Here is a 14,048-nt window from a genome sequence, read left to right as displayed (position 1 = left end):
AGTCTTAGCTAGGGAAGACGACAGTCCACAACTGCCCGTATATTACGTCAATAAGTCTCTACTCGACGCAGATACCAGGTATTCCGCCTTTGAAAAAGTAGTACCTGCTTTAACAACTGCTATTAAAAAGTTGCGGCACTATTTTGAAACCCACCCAGTGGTGGTACGCACTAATTTTCCTCTTAAGTCTGTATTGCGTAGCCCAGATTTGACAGGAAGGTTAGGCAAGTGGAGCGTCGCTCTTAATGGGTACGACATCAAGTACCAGCCAAGAACGGCCATCAAGTCCCAAGCCCTCGCAGATTTTGTGGCAAATTTCAGCCCAGAACTGGAGCCCCTAGCAGCCCAAGAACTCGAAGAAATAAACAGTGCACAACAAGAAGCGATCTGGACCATGTTATGCGATGGCTCGTCAAACCTGAGAGGCACTGGGTTAGGCGTCGTGCTAAAATCACCACAAGGGGACATGATCGTACAATCCATCAGCTGCGACTTCAAGGCAACAAATAATGAAGCAGAGTACGAAGCACTAATTGCAGGCATGACCGTTGCATAAGACCTAGAGGTAACAGGCCTAAATGTTTACAGCGATTCATTGTTGGTCGTTAGCCAACTAAACGGAGAATTTGCAGCCAAAGATTCAAAAATGACGGCCTACTTGGAGGTCGCCAAGAGGAAAGCCAACCAATTCAACCCGTTCACAATCAAGCAAGTCCCAAGAGACAAGAACACCCAAGCTGACGCCCTGGCCAACCTAGGTTCGACGCTCAGAAAGTCGCCTTTCAGTACCATCCCTCTGGTCCACCTTCAAAAGCCGTCAGTCGACATCTCCCAGATACCTGATGTAATGGCAATAGACACAACTCCAAATTGGACGACGCCAATCATCTAATACCTGAAGGTCGACGTTCTACCAAACGATCCACTAGAAGCAAGAAAAGTCAGGTATAAAGCCTCTAGATATACAATTAAGCAGGATGTATTGTTCAAAATATCATCTACAGGTCTTTGGCAAAGATGTCTCGTTGGCGACGAGCAACAAGAAATCTTGTAGGAACAACACGACGGAGAATGCGGCAACCATTCTGGAGGTCACAGTCTAGCAAACAAAGTCCTGCGAGTAGGCTACTTTTAGCCAACTTTGAAGAAAGACGCCGAAACATACGTAGCAAAGTGCGACAGCTGCCAAAGATTCGCAGGGTTAGCACACAAGCCACCTGAGATGCTTCATCCCACGCTATGCCCATGGCCCTTCATGAATTGGGGGATGGACATAGTAGGGAAACTATTGGTCGCCCCAGGACAAAAAGTATTCATGCTTGCACTGATGGACTACTTCTCAAAGTGGATTGAGGCAAACTCGTTCACTCAGGTACGTGACAAAGAAGTCATTTCTCTTATATGGAATAACATAAGCTGTAGGTTTGACATCCCCTCAGAAATCGTGTGTAACAACGGGTCACAATTCATAAGTGACAAGACCAGAAGGTTCTGGGACAAGTGGAACATCAAGCTTTGCAAGTCAACACCCCGGTACCCACAAGCCAACGGCCAAGCTGAGTCAAGCAATAAGACGATCATTCAATCGCTCAAGAAACGACTCAAGGAGGCCAAGGGAAAGTGGGCAGAAGAACTCCCGTCAGTCCTTTGGGCGAATAAGACGTCAACAGGGCAAACACCATTCTCACTTGTCTATGGGTGTGAATAAGTTTTTCCATCTGAGGTACGGATCCCAACCGCAAGGTATGGTCTTATGACAGGGGATCAAAACAACATAGAGATTTCATCCAACCTTGACACATCAGAAACGAGAGGCAGCCTACCTAAGGATGGCAGCACAGCAGCAAATTGTCGCACGAAGCTTCAACAAGAACGTCAAAGCTAAGGTATTCAGGATCAGAGATTGGGTGTTAAGAAAGGTGTTTCAAAACACCAAAGACCTAGCAGACAGAAATCTAGGACCGACATGGGAAGGACCATACCAGATCCTCGATGTCGCAGGTAAGGGGGCATATAAACTCATGTCCCAACAAGATAAAGTCGTTCCTCAAAGCTGAAACACGACGCACCTCAAACTTTACCACTTTTAGGTAAAGGCAAAGGTACTCGAACGTCTGATCTTAAGTCTTAAATTCATTCGTTTTTTCATTTCGATTTTTCTTGCATTAAGTGTTCTGACTTAGGCATCGGAGGGTCGTTGGCAAAAACGCCAACGGCCAGTCCTAACGCATGTTTTGCAGAAATGACGCAAGGGCATCAAAACGCCAGCTCTAGGACAAGACGCGACAGAAAGTCAATCAAAGCCTAGTAAATGGGCGAGACATGACAGAAAGTTATTTACGACCCAAGAAAGCCACGACAGCATAATATCTCATCAACGACATCAAGTTTGGCCAATTGACGTGCGACATCAGATATTGGGGGCACCTCCCAAGTATACAAGCAATCAAACAACTTAGCGATAAAATTCTCTGTCTTTTTCTTCGTTTTTTCTTAATGTAGAAGTGCATTTTGAAAGCACTACTTTTAAAGCTTGTATCTAAGTCAAAAGATCAAATGTACGCAAGACATGCAAAAAGGTAATAAAAGCAAAGTCATTTCAACACACGTACACGAGTCAAAAGTTTTCTTTGCAGGAAATAAAGGACTAACTGCCCCATGACAGCTAGTAAAGATAGAAAACATTGTTCAAAAGTGCAGCAAAGCATAAAACTGATCGTCCCACGACGACCAGTAAAAGAAGCAAATTAAAAATGAAGTTCAACACAAACATAAATTCAAAAGATCAACAAAAGGCAAAGACAACAAAATCACGCGTCCTCGGCAGCGACGTCCTTAACTCCAGAAGTGCTAACCCCAGAAGAATCCTCAGCAGCGACGTCCTTAACTCCATAGGCACCAATTCTAGCAGCATCCTTGGCAGAAACTTCAGCCACGACATCAAGGATGACTTCAGCAAAAACGCCATCAATAGTCTTGGTACCTTCATCATTTCCTTTAGAATCTACAGTGGACTTAGCATCATCTCCAAGGATGTCACCTTCAGAAGCCAAGTCAAGTTCTCCTTGAGCAGCATCAACAGTCAAGCGACCAGACAAGAAGTGCTTTAACAACTTAGCACGAGCTGTCAGCTGATCAAGGCACTTGGAGTTTACAGCATCTTCCCGAACCTTAGCCAAGGTAGTTTCCAAGTCAGTCACTTGTCTATTCTTCTCTTCCACAGATTCCTCCAATACGGCAAGGCGTTTTCCCCTCAACTCCATAGTAGTGTTGAGACCAGAGATCTGCATGTCCTTCTCCTCGACTTGCTTCTTCAACTTCTTCACCTCGTCTTCAGCAGCGCGCTTTGCGTTGCTTAGAGTCCCAACTGAGGCTCAAAGAGAATTCAGTTCCTTTTTGTTAGAAATAAAAAGCCCCCGAGTGGCGAGCAAATTCTACAGAGACTGCGAAAACCAAAAAGAAGGGTGTCAAAACAAAGAGTGACCTGAGAAAGAGCAAGACGTGAAAAAGAGACTTACGTTCAGTTGAAAAGACACCGCTTCACTGACAATTTGAGCAAGAGACATCTTTTCTACACGCCTCTCAGCACTAGGAAACAGTAACTTCTCTGCAGTCGGCCAAAGCGACGTAGACATAGACAGACCAGCAAGAAAGTCAGAAGGGACACGCACCACATAGTCGACATCCTTTGGGGCCCTAGGAATCCCCTTAGCGCGAGGACTTTGCATTGTTTGGATGGGAGGAACGTCCAGTACCACGTCCTCAAAACTGTTTGAAGATTGCTTTCTTTTCTTCCTCCCAGCGCGTTCCAACATCTCCTCATAAGACATCTTCGACTTCCCAGACTGAGATTCTAAAGCGAAACAAAATTAAACATCCCAACACAAAAGCGCCAGAGCAGAAGAAAAATATCGGGGTAAGTGCGTTCTTACCCGCAGCCATTTTTTCTCCTTCACTAGTTTGTTCGGTGTTCCCTGTCACACTAGTAGGATGCTCGAAAGTCCGTTTCCCGACTGGGATGCTTAGAACAGCCTCAACCTTCTTCAAGCTACTCCTCCCTGGTGATACCGCAGAAACGTCGATATCTGCGACAAAGTAAGCCATAAGAACCACGTCAAAACAAATTAAACAGTTAAGCGACAGAAGATATAAACAATACCTCCATCGCGCCAACCACAACGAATCCAACTAGCTTCTACACCCAAAGACTCCCTATCAACAAACAAATAGCATCACTTCCAGCCACGATCATTCACCCCCGCTCGTTCGACCAGAGCGGGATGCCCTCTTCTCAAAACTAAGGTACATCTGTTCCTCTTAGAGAAAGTTAGTTTGTATGCATAAACCAAGTCAGACAGGTTAAAAGGGTCTTCCCAGTCTTCAGTTGCCTTTTCAAGAGTACGAGCAACCCTCCAAAACTGCGGCATCACCTGCCCGGGACTGATATCCAACACCTCCATCAAGGATCTAGCTAAGCGGCCAAATTGGAGAGTGAACCCCAATTTAAAAGGATACTCGTACATCACAATGTGGCCTTCAAGACAGTCTTCCGGCCTTTCATCGTCGGTTGGAACTTGGATTAGAGCACATTCGGGGAGCCCAGCTATAGCCATAAAAGCCGGGACATCACCCTCACCAAGATCGCAAGGAGGATCTTCATTATCATTCATGTCTCCAACAATCTTACTTTCACCCCTTTCTAGAACCCTAAGTGAAAACCTAGTCCTTTGAGGTAAAATTAACTTCCTAGTCATACGATAACTACACAATCGAAAGGAATCAAAGACCGAAATTAAGAAAGTTACCTGAAAAAGTAGCCGAAATTCGAGTGAGTCGCCGGAAAAATGTAGAGTTAGCAGCGCAAGAAAAAAGGAGCAATTTGGGAATTTTTAGAGAGAGAAGGAAAAAGTGAAGGAAGTGTGTAGAAGTGGAAGAGGACGGTTATTTATGTATCAATTAGGTGGAGAAGTTATTACAGTTTTTGAAATTATAGTGGGTTAGTGGGAAGTTAATTGTTCCCTTGATCTACCCACGATCAACCCAACAATTGGGGGCAAATTGTTATGGGTAATTTCTAGGCTCATCTCGACGCATGACAAGTCGCACGTTCAAGGGGACGACAAGCAGTGGGAAAAACAGATTCTCCTCAAAAGGCGGATTGACCAAGTCTCTAAAAGATATTCATTCCAGATTCAAAGATATTCTCCTTTAGATATTTATCGCCAGCAAAGAGATAAGCCCGAGACTAGGTCTAGTAACAGCCTCCGAATTCTAAGGAGGTCGTTAGACGACTCCAACGGCTCTATGAACAGCTTAGTTGACCTAATTAGCTCTGTTATAAATAGCTGAGTAATTGTATCGCTAAGGCATCATCTTACTCACTGCTCTTTAGAATCAAAACTCTAACGCTCTCACGATCATTGTAATCATCAGTTTTTCATAGTGAATCGATGGTCTTGCACCCACCCGCAGTTTTTCCCGTGTTTGGGTTTTCCGCGTCATCAAAATCACTTTGTCTATTACTTTTTACTTTCCAAATATTCTAGCCGTCGTACATCCCAGCCTTAGGTCGCCCTTGAGCGAAATTTGGCATAAACAGAGGTTAAGTTCTCCTGTTTCAATATTATGATGACAATTGTTTAATATCTTATACTTATAAACTAATATCTGACTATTATAATCTAAATTCTAACACTTTTAATCTAATTTCTAATAATTATAATCTAATTTCTGACAATTACAATATAATATCTGATAATTCTAATCTAATATCTGACTATTATAATCTTATTTTTGACATTAAAACCAAATATCTAAAACTTATAATCTAATATCTCACCATTATTGTCTAATTTCTGACACTTTAAATCTAATATATGATATTTATAACTTAATATGTGACCATTATTATCTAATTTATGATAATTATCTAATATATGATATTTATAACTTAATATCTCACCATTATTGTCTAATTTCTGACACTTTAAATCTAATATATAATATTTATAACTTAATATGTGACCATTATTATCTAATTTATGATAATTAAGAATTTTTTTTCCTGTTTGTATGACCGGATTCACGTGAGTCCGTTTTACACAATACTTTACCTATAAAGTTGTATGAAACAACGAATCGATAATGTGTCGAATTGTTATATCAATGTATTTCTATTCTTAGTCCTATTAAAAAACTTTTTACGGAAGCTTTATTGAAAATGCGAGAAAACATTAAAAAAAAGAAACAACTACTTTTTGGTTTTAACTCTACAACATAGACGAAATAAGAAAATGCCTTACTGGTGAATTCTTGTTTGATTTTGTTAGATATATTTTCTTTGTAATTATCAATTGTAATGTCATATTGCTTTAATTAATGAAAATTAATGTCTTTAGGGACTTATTTAAATAAAAACTAGATTAGTTCCGTGCGATGCACGATATTAGAAATTTATTTGAAACATGAAGTATATATTGTATGTATTCATATTACTTAATTACCTCATATAAGAAACATAGAGTATGCATTGGATACAAATAGTTGGTGAAAAAGAAAATTAAATAAATTAAAGAGTATAGATAAAATTGAGAGGAGATGAAATTAAATTTTTAAATATAATGACATTATATTTTATCTAGGAAAAAATTTTCTTGTAAAACTGCCATGTGGAGCATATGATGTCAGCGGTTTCTACTTTAGTTATATTTTATAGATAGATTACTCGTATTAGATTTAGACATGATAACCACACCAATAAATGAATTCTCTTTTTTATAAATTATAAATGAATTCTCTTTGGGCCACCATTTTAGCCATATTGAGTTAAACTAGAAAATAACTTAATGGAGTTCATGATTGATGAAATGTTGTCTTTAATAACTTTTCTTTTTCATTTTGGAAGCTAGATTACCCAATTTCATTTACATACAGGCAATACATCATGTTCTCTATAATTCCATAACTTTTCCTAATAGTAGTCGTAATAACCCAAAATTCCAAATACCTACTCGTATCAAACACATGCACAACAGGGAAAACATTAACGCTGCCATCAACACTAACCTACTCGAACAAAACTTCTCAAACTCTCTTTTCCTAACCTATATTAAAAAAAATTTACAACAGTTAAAGATAACACATGAATTTTTAGGCTTTTTAATAAAATTAATTATAAAAGTAAAGTAGTAGAGTATTATGAAAACATATATTGAGATTATGCATCCAAAATTTTACTAGTTTTTTTTTTAACCACGTAAACATAGTATTTCGTATAATACAACATGAACTTTATATATATGGACATATGTATATATGTATATTACTTGTAGGATCTGTTTTATAGGTGAAAAAGTGTGGTGATGATCTATGCCCGAGCTGACTGTGACTATCCTTATTTCACACTTATCAACACATTATTTTAATTACTAATTTTTCTTTATATTATCAATCTATTCCATATGAAAAATTAATGTCATGTAATTATAAATTGATACTATCCCTTGAGGGATACCCAGTTAATTTCTCAGATTCAAATTTTATTTATCTGAGGGTATAATTATCTTTTTAAGTATCAGTGGAGGGGTATATGCGTCTTTTCATGTACTAGTTGAGGGGCACATGTGTAATTTTCTCACCAAACAGTAAAAGCAAAAAGCAAACAGTAACTGGACAGCTCACCAAAAGTACTGAATAAATTACCCTTCTTTTTCAATATATTTACAAAAATGCCATCAGATTAACAAAAATTCGTTTATCTGGCAGATTAACTTGTATTTTCCCCTATCGCTTTAAAAAAAATTTAAAAAAAAAATTGATACTACAATCAAATAAGATCTAATAAAACAAAAGTAGAATTAAGAACTTTAAATAAACCGGGTGTACAATGATACGTCGAATATAAAGTCATGATCATATGCTACCTGGTATAAATAAAATTTATAGATGTTTTATTAATAAAGTTCAAATTTATAAATGTTTTATTAATAAAGTTCCTCTCGACTAGAAATTAAATCTTCATCTATATAAATAACTGCACTATATTATAATTGAAATATTTTATATACACCCAGGTGTACCGTGTCCCACTAATCCAAAGTTAGTTTTTGCTTTTCATTTGATAATTAAATAAAAAACAATCTCATCAAAATGAAAATAAAATGCTTATGGGTATATTGTACACTCGGGTGTATGTATAACAATCTCTAACCATAGTACTATGAAAATATACATTGAGATTATCAATCCAAAAATATACTTAGTATTTTGTATGTTAAAATGGATTAGTTGCCCTAATTTTGTACTAGCTACCCCTAAGCTACCTAAAATTTACCCCCAAAATTGTGTAAGATTAGTTGCCCTAATTTTGTTCATTTTACATCAATTATATTATGAAACAAAGGTCAGATAGAGATGTTTTTGACACAGATATATAAATGAGTAGGGATTGTAGAGTGAAACTCATCACCCACCATCACCCACGGTATCACCACAGAACAACACGTACTGATCCCAAAACAATCAGCATGGCATCCTCACCCACCACCATCACCACCACCACCACCACCAACACACTCAAAGACCGAGTCGACATCGTAACCGGCGCCTCCCGAGGAATAGGCCGAGGAGTAGCACTCCACTTAGCCTCATTAGGCGCAAAACTCGTAATCAACTACACCTCTCCATCTTCCAAAACCCACGCTGATCAACTCGTCTCTCAAATCAACTCCCTCCCTATTTCCTCCATTACCACTCTACGCGCAGTCGCTATACAAGCCGACGTCTCCGACGAAACCCGAGTAAAAGCTCTCTTCAACACCGCCGAACAAACCTTCAACACTCAACCCCACATCGTCATCACCTCTGCTGGCATATTCGATTCCAAATACTCCTCAATCTTCGACATCGAAGCTTCCCACTTCGACCGTATTTTCGGTATCAACACCCGGGGTACCTTCCTCTGTATCAAGGAGGCAGCCAACAGAGTCAAGCGTGGTGGCGGGGGGAGAATCGTGACAGTGTCGTCATCAGTGGCGGGGTCTTTGAAGGAGAAATACGGGGCTTATGCGGCTTCGAAGGCGGCAGTGGAAGCAATGACGACGATATTGGCGAAGGAGTTGAAAGGGAGTGGGATTACGGTGAATGCGGTGGCACCGGGGCCGGTTGCGACGGAGATGTTCTTTGAGGGGAAATCAGAGGAAATGGTTAAGAAAGTAATTGATAGTTGTCCATTGAAAAGGTTGGGGAAGGTGGAAGATGTTGCATCTCTTGTTGGATTTTTGGCTAGTGATGCTGGTGAATGGGTTAATGGTTAGATTATTCGAGTTAATGGTGGCTATGCTTGAGTTTTATACTTTTATGTGTTCGGGTCTAATTTAGTCGACACGTTATTATTGTATTATGTTTAGAATGACGACTAAATACGGATGAATAATAATGCTAATTAATAAGAGTACTTGGCAATTTGGCATAGTTTATGTTAAGGCTTATCAGCTTAACTACATGGCAATGGCATTGTAATGCAAGTTTGTAACTTGTAATATAGTACAAAGTATATATGAAATGATCAAATAAGTCTCTAAGTCGTGAAATAATGTCATTTATTACAGAGCATTGAGATGCTTTGGAACTTTTTCAATCCAAACTATCATCCCTCATGAAAGAACTACAAAGATGAGCTAGCTCAGGGACAACAATATCGCCACTTCTTCTAACATGCAAAAAAGAACAAGTATTACATATTTCCAATTTTTAATCCCCACTTCTACATTTATAACTATTTGTATTAAAGGTATAAAGTCAATTAATTTATCTAAAATAATGTCACGTTTAAAAGTATATACATATATATATATATATATATATATATATATATATATATAATAATAATAATAATAATAATAATAATAATAATAATAAAAAGAATAAAAAAAAAAGTGTTACTCCTTCCCTATATTTTTTAAGTGAAAACATGTTTCCAGTCACACATACCAATGCAAAATTTTGCTTAATAATATCTTTAACTAGTTATTGGCCCGGGCGATGCCCCGATATATCGTAAATTTATAAGTTTTATGAAGATTAATAAAAAGGGTTAATGTTGAAAAATGATTATTAAGTGAACAATATAATACTTTGTATGGAAATTTTCACTTTTACCAAAAAAAAAAAATCAAAAAATTGTTTTTTACCACCAAAACTTCTAAAACTTTTATTTTACCACAAAACATATTCTAAAAATTGTTATTTACCACCCAACGTCAAGAAAACCGTTAAATCTAACGGTTTTTAAAAAATTTCTTCGATTTTCTGCGCAAAACATGTTCTTCATAGATTTAGGGGGGCATTTTGGTTTTTTGAGTCCAATTTGAGGTCAGAATTGACAAAAAATGATCAAAAATGTCTCGTTTTGGGTGTCACGCAAATCGAGGTATTTTTAGATACGCAAAGCGAGGCATTTTCGACTATTTTTTATCAATTCTGACCTCAAATTGGCTCCGAAGATCCAAATTGCCCCCCAAAACCCTTAAAGAGCACGTGTTTGACACGAAAATCGAAGATTTTAAAAAAATTATGTTAGGTTTTTTACGACAGGTGGTAAAAAACGATTTTTAATTTTTTATTTGGTGGTAAAATAAGAAGTTTTGGTGGTAAAAAAATATTTTGGGAAATTATCTCTGGTAAACCTCTATTTTTTATTATTCTCTTCGGTGAATTGTAAAAAAAAGTAATTATCCTTGGTAAACCATATTTTAAAAAATTAAGCCATTGGTAAGATTGATGATTTAATTTGGGATTTTAAGCCTAACCGTGGTTAGCCTATGACTTAATTACAAATTTGACCCAAATTAACTAATCTGACTTTCCCTCCAAATTGATTTCCTCATCTTATATATCCCTAAACCATTTCCCCCTTTTTATTCAAACCCTAATTTCACAATTTTCCCCTTTTTATTCATAGCCTAATTTCACGATTTTCCTCATGAAGAACAGTCAGTCATCTTCCTCATCTAAGCAAATCACCATGGACGATCGGATTGCTTGGGTCAAGCATGTGCAATGCGATTGTGTACCCCCCCAAGTTGTAGCAGTGATGGTTTCAGAGACCACGAAGAACCCTAGAAGACTTTTTTACAAGTACAGGGCATGCGATTTTTTCTATTGGTTGAAGGAGCAGGATATAATCAGGGTTGGTGACGAATTGGAGGTTGGAGAAGGTGCTCTTGTTGCTGTTAATTTAAGGATGGATGAATTGGTGAACTTCATCAAATTGATTGTGAAGATGGCTTTGATTATGTATTTTGTAATGTTATTTGTTGTTGCAAAATGATGAATTAGATTATGATTAGTATGGTGAAGTAGAATGTTGATGTCGAAGGTTATGTATTAGGGCTATGAATTAAAACTAATGTACTTTGTTTTGGTTGAATGAAATTGGTACTACTATTGTTATGCACAATGTTTGAGTTATTTGCAATCTGTTTACTTAATAATAATGCCCACATTTCATTGAGAATTTTCAAAAGCAAAACATTACATTAATCCATAAGTTATCCAAAAAAAAATACACCATATTAATGTGTGACACATACAGTTAACTTATAAGCAACATAACTGTTTTAAAATTCTCAAATACATGTTGTGGCTTAAACAAATTTCCCTTAAACAACTAAGATGCAGGTTGTGATGCTGAGACACCTCCCTTTTCTTTCCTTATCCTTGGTGAGACCCTTAAAGGCTGTGATGATGTTGGCAATTTTGCTGGTTGTGGTTGACTCATTGATACACCCTTCTTCTGCTTTTTTGGTTGCTTTTCTTTTGGCTGAGCAGTTGAGCTTTCACCTAAGGCAGCCTTGTCTTTTCCTGTCAAGCCACCTTGGCATGTCTGTGAGTTATGCCCAAATTGCTGGCATTTTCCACACCTGACATTCCTAGACCTCTTCCCCTTTGCTTTCTCACCCTCTTCTCTCCTTCTGTTCCTAGCAGGCCTGCCTATACCTCTTTTAATTGCTGGTGGGGCAATGTCTGGATAATTGTTGTCAGGCCATTGTTAGTTCCACATCTGGTATGGCCTTGATAGAGTTAGCATAAGCCAGTTTGTACCTGGTGGCAGAGTACCACTCACTAATGTAGGCCCTAGGGTCTTGATTATCATGCAATATTGCCCTCATAGCATGTTTTCATGGCAGCCCAGTCAGTTGCCAAACATTACACACACATGTCTTTTCCCTTAAGTTGACAGGGAGCACTGACTTCCCATCAAGCACTTCAAATTATCCATCTCCAGATTTCAAACACTTGCATGTCCTTGATTCATGGCTAATCACTTGAAGCCTTTTCATTATGTTAGGGCAAACATCTGACGAGGGTTAAATCGGTCGCTACAATCTAACTCTCAATCAAACAATACTTATACGAACACCCTATAACCAAGTACAATGGCAAATAAAGGTTTGGTCCACGAGGAACGAGAGTAATTGCAAATCAATCTTAAACCTAAGCTAGTTCGAAATCAATGGAAAATGGTGTTCTAAAATACTACTAATAAGATGGGATAAACCAGATAAACTAAGACACTAGGGAAGACGGGAATCCACCAAACCATTGGTAACTACGCAACAAGGAATCACAGAGACAAACGGGATATGAAAAGACTATATGTCTGATCAATATCATGAGGTAGGAAGACAACGGGCAATATTAATCTTGGATTTCTCATGCACTTAACATTACTCGATACATAATCAAACCACATTCAACAATGAAATACTCAATTCACAATCTCTTGTTCAAATCAAGGATATCATGCAATCAAATTCAAGATTCTAGGTTAGCTACTCCTATTATAATGAATTAACATGCAATCGCATATAATAAATTTAATCACAATCCGTTTATCAAAATCAATCCTCAATTACATAGGTTACCTAGGTCGGGTTTCATCCCGAAACCCTAGCTAGGAGACTACTCACACATATTCATAATAAAAGCAATAATGAATTCCAAAAGCATAATAGATATAAACATGAATTCTGATTATAGAATAATAAAGCTTGATTAATAAACAAGAATGAATAATACCAATTGTATTGATGCGAATCAATGGAAAAGTTCAGAACTTTGATATCCATCGTCAATGAATAATACAAAGAATCTTCACAAATCTTGCTTCAAATCAATCCAAGAAATCTAAAATCGCTAGAATAATCTCTAAGAAAACTAATGAATCTCTAATACTAAGAACGTTCTCCAATAACTCTCTACAAAGGCCCTCAAAAACTATCTCTAAAACTGTCTCCCAATCCTCTTAAAGTCGGGCCTTATATACGTCTTCTAATTCGGAGAAGTCAAGCGCGCAGTCAACCCTGGATCAGCACGGCCGTGCTGTATTTGGCACGGCCGTGCTAGCTTGTCAGTAGGTAAACCGGATTTCTTCTTCAATTTGGCACGGCCGTGCTATATATGGCACGGCCGTGCAGCTTCCTGGCACGGCCGTGCTAAAAATGACACGGCCGTGCTGAATATGCTCTAGCACGGGGCTCATACTGAAACTGACACGGGCACGGGCAACATATGGCACGGCCGTGCTAATGGCCTGCACGGCCGTGCGGGTGCGTGGATACTGACACGGCCGTGCTATTGGCTTGCACGGCCGTGCTGCCTTGCCTGGGGTTGCTTGCTTATAGGCCAGCACGGGTGTGCCTATGGTAACACGGCCGTGCTGCCTGTGTTATGTAATCAATGCACGGCACTTGAACTTCCTTAACTCCTCGGACTTCGGTCAAGGCTAGCTCGGTTACGCATCAAGGGCTCGGGATCCGATTAAACTCGGTTGATATTACCTGAAAACACATCAAAAAAAACTGAAAACCCGTGAAGCACGTAATATGGGGGACGTAAGCATAACAAGGTAATAATCGGCCAAAACGGCTCCAAATACATCCAAAATCATCCTAAAATATGCTCTAAAGCGCGCCCTAAAGTGCGCTTGTCAAAACCCCCCAAGCTACACTTTTGCTAGTCCTCGAGCAAAAACCAAGGGAAACACA

The 14,048-nt window shown here is 38.4% G+C and overlaps 1 pseudogene; it reads left to right on the top strand.

Annotated features, from left to right (window-relative positions):
* Window positions 1-8,388: 8,388 nt before the first annotated feature.
* On the top strand, window positions 8,389-9,611 carry LOC110707434 (annotated as a pseudogene).
* Window positions 9,612-14,048: the final 4,437 nt, after the last annotated feature.

The sequence above is a fragment of the Chenopodium quinoa genome, unplaced genomic scaffold, assembly GCF_001683475.1.
Source record: "Chenopodium quinoa cultivar QQ74 unplaced genomic scaffold, ASM168347v1, whole genome shotgun sequence".
NCBI lineage: Eukaryota > Viridiplantae > Streptophyta > Magnoliopsida > Caryophyllales > Amaranthaceae > Chenopodium > Chenopodium quinoa.
The sequence above is the reverse complement of the archived record's forward strand: the minus strand, read 5'-3'. Positions and strand labels throughout refer to the sequence as shown.